The sequence below is a fragment of the Rhagoletis pomonella genome, unplaced genomic scaffold, assembly GCF_013731165.1.
Source record: "Rhagoletis pomonella isolate Grant_MI unplaced genomic scaffold, Rhpom_1.0 Rhpom_scaffold_00046, whole genome shotgun sequence".
Lineage (NCBI taxonomy): Eukaryota > Metazoa > Arthropoda > Insecta > Diptera > Tephritidae > Rhagoletis > Rhagoletis pomonella.
This window is the reverse complement of record NW_023458600.1, coordinates 311,247-322,541: the sequence shown is the minus strand read 5'-3', so window position 1 is coordinate 322,541 and position 11,295 is coordinate 311,247. Positions and strand designations below refer to the sequence as shown.

Genomic DNA, 11,295 nt, shown 5'->3' with positions numbered 1-11,295 from the left:
ATAGTTTGCCCTAAGCGTAGTGGTTCTCTCTACTACAATTATAAAAAGACATTTAGTATCGTCTTAACGGCAATGTGTGATCCTGACTATTCGTTCCTGTTTGTCGATGTAGGTGCGTTGGGAAGCCAAAGCTATGGAGGAATCTTCGCACGTAGTTCCTTTGGAAACATGATACTGAGAAACAATCTTGAACTTCCTCCTGCTGATAATCTTGCCGGTAAGTTAAATATGTATTAACATATACAGGACTACGGAGAAGGTCGTCTTAGATACTTAAGGAAATTATTATTAAGGTCACTTCTGATTAATTTGGTCATATGAAATGATGATTAAAACGTAACCGTTTTCGAGATATTCGATTTTAAAGATTATTAAATAAATATTTTTGTTTGCTTGTACGACAGTTATTTTTAAATGTTAGTTCAAGGATCCGATTTTTTTCTGTTTCAGTTAAAGGGTATGCGACTTAAACAAAATCATCAATAAAATTTGAACCAGGAACAGATACAAATGCCTGCTTGATAAAATTTTCAGAAGTGTTTCTTACTTAACATCATTAAAAAAGAACTTTTGTATGGAAACTATTCTGTAAATTATTTTAAAAATTAGTATGTCCTTTAAGTAAAAAGGTGTTATACTTCAATCAAAGAAGCAACCCGAAGGCAGATTGCAGGCTCAACATGTGGAGGGTAAAATTTCATAAGAAAAGAATTAAAAAATACGTTAATAAAACAAACAACTTAACCGATTTATGCATTATAATTCCATATCGATATCGCCGCTCCTATTCCCGACCAACATTCTCATTCTTTTCTTTAAATTAATCCATTTAAATTTCGGACATTAAGTCATATAACCAAATTAATCAGAAGTAATCTAAATAATAATGTCCTTAAGTATCTAGGACGACTTTCCCGGTAACCCTGTAAACATATAAATATGTATATACAGATACACACATACATATATACATGCAAGAAAAAAGTCTGCAAAGTTTATTTGAAAAAATCTCACAGCTATTAAAATTTTCGTTATTTGACTCTAAAATCCTCTCAAAGTAACCTTTCAAACTAATAGGGCATTCGCACGAGGCGATTTTACAGGCAACAAAAGTTGAATACGAAGTTGAATGAGAAGTTGAAAGTGAAAAAGTTGCCATCCCTATTCAGACGAGGCGATTTTCGATTCAACACGAGTCGTTATTTACATTATTGAAAATGAATTTAAATCGCAAAATTTGATCAATTGGCATAAATTTGGTAAGCCAAGCGTTGGTAGAAGTGCTTTTAGCGAAGCTGAAAGATAAAATAAGAGTAAAAAAGTAAAAAAGAAAAAAAGTATGATACAGAACAGTGTTGGCATTTTTGGTACAATTGTACTTGTTTTATACAATTTCATTTACAATATACTTTCCTACTACGCACTACTTTTTAGTAAAATTTTGTAATGAATACTAAAAATATATAGCTCTGAAAATTCACAGCAAGAAATTTTTTGTGTTCTCTTTGGTTCGCCTGTTCGTATTTACCTTTGTAATTTTGAAAAATGGCTTCAACGAACCAGTATAATATAGCCTAGTCAAATTTTTAAAGAAACTTTTCGATACTAAGTTTTATTAAAACAAAATGTCGAAGTCAGCTTCATATAGAAACAAAGTCTTCGTTAGTTATAAGAAGAGATTTTCGTAAATATAATACCTTTACGGCACTCACATATTGACAAGATTTTACTATTTATTTTATTATTCTTTAATTTTAATTATCTGTTTATAAAATATAATGTATTCTTTAAGAAAAACTGTACAAACCTAAGATTAAATCTTTGCGAAACATCCAAAAACCAACATACTTTCGTAAAAATTTCGAGCTTTATTAATATTCTTAGTTTTTAGCCCATTCAATTTTAGTATAATAAAGTTCAAGTTTAAAGTAGCTGGGACTTACCGTTGAACTTGGCATTTTTTTTGTCGACGATGTCAGCCATTTTCTTCCATACGAAGTGTGTCCGACGATTTTTTTATATGGAGAAAACTAGCAACACCTTCATCAAAGAAATCTTAAAAAACTTAGTTATATTAAAATTTAATGGGCTAAAAAACCGCACGCTCAAAATAAATCTAGGAAATCGAATTAAAAAGCTCGAAATTTTTACGAAAGTGTGTTGGTTTTTTTTTAATGTTGCACAAAGTTTGAACCTGGAATTTGTACAGCTTTTCTTAAAATATAAACCGTATTTTTACAAAAAATAATTAAAATTGAATACTATTAAGATAAATGGTCAAATCTTGTCGTAAAGTTTTGATAAGCACTTGAAATGCTATTAAAATGTCAAATTTTAGTACTGAATCCAAAGGAAAATATCTTTTTATCCATTAATAATAACTTAAATATGCTTTTTGTTAAGATGTATACCTGAAAATGTGTGCACACATATTTGCGTTAAATGCAGTACATGTGCACGTGGAATCAATTTGTAAAAGTGTAAACTACGTAAACGTATGTACATAAACAATACAACTTTCTCATGAATACCATAAATTCATTGGTCTTGAAGGGAATGTACTAAGAAAATATATGAGCGAATTAAAAAGTGTATACAATTTATAGCCGAAAAGTACATTTTTTGTATAGATTTCGTACTGAAGGAACAATTTAATTTCCCAACACTGATACAGAATGTAAACAAACACAGGGTTGCAAGGAAAAAAAGTTGAACGAGCTCAAAGTTGGCTGGCGACCAACTTTGTTGAAAGCGATTAGTTGAAAGGCCGTTCGGACGAGGCGATTTTTGCTTTCAACTAAAAGTTGCCTGAAAAATCGCCTCGTGCGAAAGCCCTATAAGGGAGTAATTGCAAACATTTTTACATACATATCTATATATGGGGCCTTCCAGCATAAACCGAGCACCATTTGACTTTTGCATCTCCGAATGTTTTCATAATTTTAGGGTTTAGTACCAATTGAGAGAGGCCTCTCTGATATTTTTCATATGTGTTTTGTCCAACCATTTTCGAGATATCGATTTTTAAAGTATGGGCATTTAAAAAAAATCGATATCTCGAAAATGGTTGGACAAAACACATATAAAAAAATCAGGGAGGCCTCTCTCAATTGGTACTACAACGTAAACAATTATAAAAATATACGAAGATTCAAAAGCCAAATTATGTCGCAATAGGGCTGGAATGCCCCGTAAACATAAACATATACATATGTATATATATTACGTGTAAGCATTTGAAATTTCATTACTAGGGAGAAATACAAGATTTCGATACTATTTTGAGGGAGACAACGCTTTCCCCCTGAAGCCGAACCTAATGCGCCAATATCCAGGTCGGAATTTGTCAACAGCTAAACCAAACTTTAATAAAAAACTGTCATCTGCCCGAGTACATATTGAAGACGCTTTTGGTATTTTGGTAAATAGATGGCGAATACTCCACACGACTATCCACGCAGCACCGAAAAATTTGGATAAGATAGTACTAGCCACAGTAGTTCTCCACAACTATTTAATGCTTGATAGAAACAGCGGCTACTTCGATCCAAACTTAGTGGATCACGTAGAAAATGGAGTTTTTACTCCAGGGACATGGAGACAAACTTCGACAGGAATGAGATCCATCCGCATTTCCCAAGCCAACCGTTCTACAGCTGAAGCATTTCAAGCGAGAGATGAATTGGCGGATTATTTACTCAATAATTAAACGTTTTTTTTTATTATTTAAATGCACTTTATTTCCATTCATTTCATGCTAATAAACGTCCATTTCTTTTTCGTACCGCTTGAGCTATCTAGTTAAATACAGTGTAAATTTATTGAAATTCCATATCCAAGTGTGATCTTCAAGGTTCTATGCAATTTGTTCATATATCAAGAATCATATATGTGTGAAATTTGTACTCATAAATTCAGTCCAAATAATAATTTCATAAAAACCAAGAGTCTGCCATGAAAATTCAGTTTAGCACCATATAAATAATATAAAACTTAAAATTATTCAGACATAAATATACAGTTTTTACTAAAGTTCCTACTCTGGGACATTTGACCATCATTTCTCATAAAAAATTTCCCCTTGAACCCAAATATGAAGTTAAATATAGCCAAATTTAGGGTTTTTGAGGTCTGGAAAAAGTACAAACACATAATTGCAAATTTTTTGAACATAGCTGGCCAATCTTAAAATTTCTGTTTACATTTATGAAGCTTATCAAATCTTCTATCATCTATGTCAATGACATTTTCCAAGCGGATAAGTAGTTTAAGAGCTATTGTTTGGTTTATCGACAAGTTTGCATAATTTTTAACCAAATTAAAAAAATCAAAAGAGTATGAAAATCTAATAAGCTTCACCTGTGCAAAAAGAAATTCGAGAATGGCCATTTGTATAAAAAGAGAAATAAATTACTTAGCGAGTCAATAAAGTTTAGGTACACAGAATTTGTTTGCAATACGGGCAACTATTTTTAAAACATTTTAAGTTTCGCTAAGTTTTTATAAAAATATGGTTAACTCTACAACAAAACCCCCGAAAATCAGAGTTCCAGATCTTGTGTCAATAATCAATTGTAAGTCCTAGCTACCTCAGACTTGCACTGTATTGTACTAAAATTGAATTTTTTTTTCATTAGTTTTTTTATTGCAACTAGTATATACATACAAAATTAATACTAACAAGCAATTTGTATCGAGTAAATTAAAAGATAAAAGAAAAGCTTTGTGTATCTTATACACTTGTAGACAAATATGCAAGTAACATTTCCGCTATTCGCTTTCCATCAGGTCTGATACAGTTTTCCGCTTGAGCCATCTACGCTGCGCAGTCGTTTTAAGTAGACTTGAAGCTTCATCGTTGATGTGGGATTTTAGACGCTATTTGTGAGCAATGGCTTTCCAGCGCAATTTAGCGTCAAGCGTAATACCCAAGTGTTTCGCTTCGTTGACGTGTGGAATATTTAACGCATCGATGTAAACTGGTTTGAATGAATTTAGAATTTAGAATGAATTTAGAGTAAACACTATATGCACAGATTTAGTGTTGTTTAGTTTTATGCGCCACTTTTTAGCCCATGTTACAACAGAATTGACGGCCTCGTGAAGTTTAATCGTTGCATTTTCGATGGTGTCATCCACTGCCAAGAGCGCGGTATCATCCGCAAATGTCGCGGTTACGTGCTGGCTTCATACAGGTAAGTCGTGAGTATATAAAAGATAGGGAAGTGGCCCCAGAATACTCCATTGTGGACACCGGCGGTTATTCTCTTTAAGTTTGAAAAAGTGTTGTCATATTTTACGCGAAAATATCTGTCGTCCAGATATGATGCCAGTAGTTCGCAGTATTGCATAGGCAGTAAATTCTTTAGTTTTTGTTGCAACCCTTCATGCCACACCTTATCAAAAGCTTGCGATACATCAAGGAAAACGGCTGAACAAATTTTCTTGGATTCCAATACACCTTCAATGGTATTTACAACTCTGTGAATTTGGTCGATCGTTGAGTGCTTCTTCCTTAAACCGGATTGGTGCATAGGGATCAAGTTTTTATTGTCAATTATGGGTAAAAGACGCATTAAAAGTAATTTCTCGAATAGTTTCGATAGTATTGGCAGAAGTGATATCGGTCTATATGACGACACATCGTTGAGCGATTTGCTAGGCTTGGGTATCATGATTACTTCAGCTGTTTTCCAATATATGGGTACGTGCTTCAAGCTAAAACACGTATTAATTAGGTCGGATAAAATCTCAATCCATTTACAAGGCAGATTGAGCAGAACTTCAGACGGCGACTTTTTTCGTTCCAATTTACGAATTTGAGTTACGACTTCTACGGGAGTAACTGGAGTATTCTGTGTGTCGCAATCAATAAACATGTAATTTGTATCTTCTACGTAGTGACCATCGTTTAAAGTAAACGCCTTTTCGAGATGCTCGGCAAACAACTCCGCTTTTTGCGCGTTTGTTTTCGCCCACTGCGTTTCGCTGATTTTGATTGGGGCAACGTGTTGAACTGGTCTCTTGAATATTTTGTACGCCTTCCACAAGGAGTAATCGGAGCTTTTATCGGCTGAAAGGCCCACCAGGAAGCGATTGAAGGAGTCATTTTTAAAAGTCTTAATTGCCATATGCAATTGTTTGTTGACTTTATTTTATTTTGACTTCTTTGCTGGAGACCTAGATTGCTGCCAACGACATCGGAACTTCCCCTTTACAGATATTAAGCTTCTTATATACGCAGAATATGTTTTCCCGTGGGAGGATAGCATTTAAGCGGGCGTACTATTCTACGCTGATATCTGTATTTGTTGCGTAATCTTCAATACCGCATCATCAAGCTGATCAGTGGAATCAATTTGGGCATTAGGCTTATCTAATTCTTCCATCTGCATTTGGAAATTTTCCCAATCAGTAAATTTATTTACTAACTTGCATGGATGTTGATTTACTGCTGGATTTTCAGAAATGACTAGTGTCACAGGTTGTTCAATCTCAGGGGATTGATTAGAGCGGCACAGCGTGCACCTGAGAAACTAAATCCACAATAAATAAAACTGATTGGGATTTCGTATAATTCAAAAAGTTTAAATAGTTCTTTTATTGAAGTAATTCAAAGTATTGATGCAATACAACGACAATTTTGAGCCCGAGTGTCTTTTGAAACGGAAAGTTGAAAATGCAGGTGCGATGCGGCTGCGGCGGTCATTACAGAAGAAGTTAAAAAGAATTTTAATTGCGGACACAGGTCACCCCATGGCTTGCTTACAATAGCAACTATTACAAAGCATTTTTCAAATGTAAATTCACATGGCAAAATAACGTTGGCGGCCGCACGCATTTTACAAAGAAAAGGAAAATTCAATCTAATGGAACTCGATTAAGTTAGTGTCCATGTCCTCGACATGCCGGCCCGCCTGCACCGGTGCGAGGTGAAGCAGTTCTTGTAGCTTTTCCAATGGCAGCACAGAACGATTGAAAAGGTTGCGGATGCGTTGTTGAACGGGGTGGCTGTCGCCATACGCCTGCTTCCTGGATTTCTTTACCACGCGGCTGGGGAATGTGGTTCGTCCACTGCGGCCTGACCTATGCCCATCCTCGCGGCGATTGCGTTCAGGGACCAGCGGCGTAGAGCGGTGCGGTATGGGGCGCCTTCCCACATTGATGGCAGCTGTCTGCTGAGTTGCACGCACCTGTGATGTGCGATGATGCCAAACAGTTGATGCAGTATTTGTGCACTCGCGCGGACTCGTACTGCTCCTCGGACGTCATGGCCTTAAACGCATGGCAAAACCTCAGCGAGTGATAGCGGCAGCACAGACGGCATTGATTTAGCTCCATCGTGTATCTGTTCATCTACGAAGAAAAAGCGCAAAACTTAAATAGTCACATGTCAGTGTACAGTAAACAGGGGTTATAGAGTTAGTTGGAGTGTGATAGTTTTAAGAGGCAATTAAAAACGAGGTCCTCCGAAGGGGGCAGTACGCATAGTTTTGTGACGTTGCGAATGACTATGCCGGCTTGTGTGCGAACATCCACTACTCGTACATTTTGGTCAGCACCCGAATGGAGTTTGGTGACTCGGCCAAGCCGCCAATCATTTGGGGGCAAGAGATCGTCTTTGATGACCACCAAATCTCCTTCGCTAATATTGAGCTGCGGATGTTTCCATTTGTATCTCTTGTGCAGTTCTTGCAAGTACTCGGTTTTCCAACGTGAGCTGAACTGCTGATGGAGAACTTTCAATTTTTGCCATTTTGTAGTGAGAGATACATTTTCGCCATTCGGTTCGGGTAGGGAAACCAAGGGGGTGCCGCGGAGAAAATGGCCCGGCGTTAAGGGTAGTAAGTCGCTTTGGTCTTGTGACATGGGGGAGAGAGGGCGCGATCGATCCGAATGAGGAGATTGGTGAATTCCTCGAAAGTGAATTAGTGGTTTCCAGCGACTTTGGTGAAGTGGGTTTTAAAACTTTTTACGGCGGCTTCCCACAGACCGCCCATGTGAGGGGCATATGGCGGTATGAATTGCCAAGAGAGTCCCTGTACCGCATATCGCTCTGCAACATCAGAAGCTGCCTCCTTGAGGAATAAGACGAAATCGCGCTGGATAGCCCGCTGTGCTCCGATAAACGTCTTCCCATTGTCCGACATAATTTTGTTTGGCAGTCCGCGGCGACCGACGAATCGAGTGAATGCGGCTCTGAACGATTCGGTGGTCAAATCTGTGCAGGACTCTAAATGGACAGCCTTGGTGGAGAAGCATACGAATACGCAAACATAAGCTTTTGTGTGGAACGCTCGTCGAAGGGGGGATGTCTTTACCATAAATGGCCCAGCGAAGTCGACACCAGTTGTGTGAAATGGCACAGAGTAAGTTGCACGCTCAGGGGGCAGTGCTGCCCTTATTTGTGATCGCATTCGCTGTTTATAAATGGCGCAAGTCTTGCACTGAAAGATGCAGCTCTTCAGTTTTTGTTTGAGTCTGGGAATATAATACTCTTGCTGCACCATGCGAACCATTAACTGTTTTTCAGCGTGAAGCAAGGTTTTATGCAGAAAATCTAGCAGCAAGGAGCAGGACTTGGAGCCATCTGGGATGATTATGGGGTGTCGTTCATTGTAGCTTAGCGCGGCCTGAGCTAGACGACCATTTACTCGCTTGATCCCCGCTTTGTCCAGCATAGGGTGAGTAGTGAACTTTTTTTGTCAATTGGTTTTGAAGCCTCCAACGCCTGAGTTTCTTCTACAAAATGGTTGCGCTGAGTGATTGCGATCAATTTCAGTTTTGCATGATTTATCTCTTCCTGTGTAAGAGCTAACGTGGTGGGAATTTGGGATTTTTGCGAGTTGCGGATAAAACGATACAAAAAAGCAATAACTCTTAAGGCTCGTGAAAATGAGGAGAATCGATCAAGGATATATGTACATTCTAAGGTGTGGAGGGATTCAGGAGAGGCTGGATTGGAAGGTGCGTTTTTGGGTCAGGAAGTAGATGGTTTGGAGAGCCACTCTGGCCCATTCCACCATAAGCAACATTCAGCTAGATCTTGAGGTTTGCATCCACGGGTGCCTAAGTCTGCTGGGTTGGCACCACTTGGTACGTGGCGCCATGGGGTGTTGCTGACGTTGTGGATAATTTGAGTGATTCGGTTGGCCACATATGTATTCCATGTATGTGGTGGTTTTTCAAGCCAAGCTAACACAATTGCGGAGTCTGACCAGAGTCTCAATTCGTGCGGTGGCAGTTTCAGTTGGGATGGGATATGGTGGATAAGTTTTGATAACAACACGGCGCCGCAGAGTTCTAAACGTGGCAGGCTTACCGTTTGCAAGGGTGCAACTTTAGTTTTGGCCACAAAAACATATAAACACAAGCACAGAACGCTTTTTCGGAGGCGTCAGCGAAACCGTGCAGCTGTATGCATTTGTCTGGGGAGAATTGTACCCATCGGAGTATGTTAATGGTGCTTATGGCTTGGAGGTCCTCGCGAAAAGTGTTCCACTTATGGAAAGCTTGTGGGCTTAACGTGTTCGTCCCAGTCAGTTCCTTCTAACCATAGTTGTTGGAGGAGAATTTTTGCAAGTATCATTATTGGCGATAGCCATCCTGCCGGGTGGAAAAGTTTCGCCACCGCTGACAGTATTTGACGTTTTCTGCTCGACTTATAGGCGGGTAGGGGGTCATAAGAGTAGGAGAAGAAGTCAGTTAGTGCGTTCCATCTTATTCCAAGCGTTTTTGTAGAGCTTGTGTCGTGGAATTTAAGAAACTCAGCATCTAAGATATCGGTATCTGGGATTAATTCAAGGATTTTAGATTGATTTGCTGTAATTTTTTTCAGTGGAAAGCCTGCCGATTTTAGAGCTTCGATAGTATGGGTCATAGAGTTGAGAGTGGGCTGTATATTGTGTCCGCCAGAGGGTACATCATCTACATATGTATCGTGTAGTATGATGTTTTTGGCAAGAGGGTATTTCATTTGGCAATCGTGATCTAACTGGTGAAGCGTGCGAATTGCCAGATATGGGGCGCAGTTAACACCGAAGATGACGGTTTTTAACTTAAAATCTTCGATTGGCAGATGAGGGGATTTCCTAAAGAGAATCCTTTGGAAATTTTGATATTTTTTACGGACGGACATTTTTTTCTATGTCGCCATTGAAAACGAATTTATAAAGACGCCATTTGAGGATAATGGACGTCAAGTCGTTTTGGAGTATTGGGACTGTATAAAGAACATCATTCAGGGAGTTTCCTGAATGTGATATCTTAGAGGCGTTAAAGACGACACGCACTTTTGTCGTTTTACTGTCGGGCTTTAAGACAGCATGATGGGGTAAATAAATTGAAAAATATTTTCCGTCTTTTATTACTTCAAGGGGTGAAGCCTGCTCCATGTGATTCCTTTTTAAGTACTCATTCAGCACCTCTGAGTACTTGTCGCGCAATTCCGCCCTTTTCTCCAGAGTCCATTCGATGCTTATGTATTGTTGCTGTGCTGCTGGCCGGGAGTTACCTAAGGCAAGCGCGTCCGGGAATTCTGGTTTGAAGGGAAGTTTTACCACGTATCGTCCATCGTCTCGTCTGGTGGTCGTGGTCTTGTAAAGTTCCTCGCAGAAATCGTCTTCAGCTGATTTGGGTTGAGCGGTTTCTATCTCCTCCTGCTCCCAAAACCTTTTGAGCAGCGTGCTGAGTTCGGGTTCTATTGCCTCTGTGACTCGGGTGGAGAACGTCGAGATATGTTCTCTGACTGGACCGCTGAGTATCCATCAAAATATTGTGTTTTGGGCTAATAAGGTGCCATGGATGTTGTATTGTAGCCCTTCCAGGAGTATTTGGGGACTTATATCGCTGCCTATCACCATATCGATTTTTGCTGGTGTAAAACAGTTAGGGTCAGCAAGCTGGAGGGAGCGTAATTCGTCTATATTGACATTTGACACTTTGAATGTGGGCAGAAAGTGGGTGAGCTGAGGGAGGATGATTGCGTTTGCTGTGATTTTCTGACCCAAATCAGATGAACATAGCGTTATTTCGCAAATTTTGTTCGAATTTTGTTCTACCATTCCTCCCATTCCAGAGATTTGGTAGTGAATTTCTCTAGTGGGTAGGCCAAGGAGTTTTTGAATTCGTGACGCCACAAAGGTCTTCTGTGACCCTTGATCGACTAGAGCACGAATTTTATGATATTCTGCTGCGAAGTATATTGGGACTATTGCTGTGGGGAGTAGGGTTGTTGCGCTGCTACTTGAAAAATGGGAAGAAACCTTTTGAGCATTACTGTCAGATTGGCTTTTT

The 11,295-nt window shown here is 38.9% G+C and overlaps 1 protein-coding gene across 1 annotated transcript in view; it reads right to left on the bottom strand.

The window, feature by feature from the left end:
* Positions 1-10,215, bottom strand: part of LOC118749779 — a 15,778-nt gene extending 5,563 nt beyond the window's left edge. Inside the window, exon 1 of the mRNA XM_036484556.1 lies at positions 10,149-10,215. The gene's annotated coding sequence lies outside the window, so the exon portion shown is untranslated. The remainder of the gene's footprint in view (positions 1-10,148) is intronic.
* Between the last annotated feature and the right edge of the window lie 1,080 nt (positions 10,216-11,295).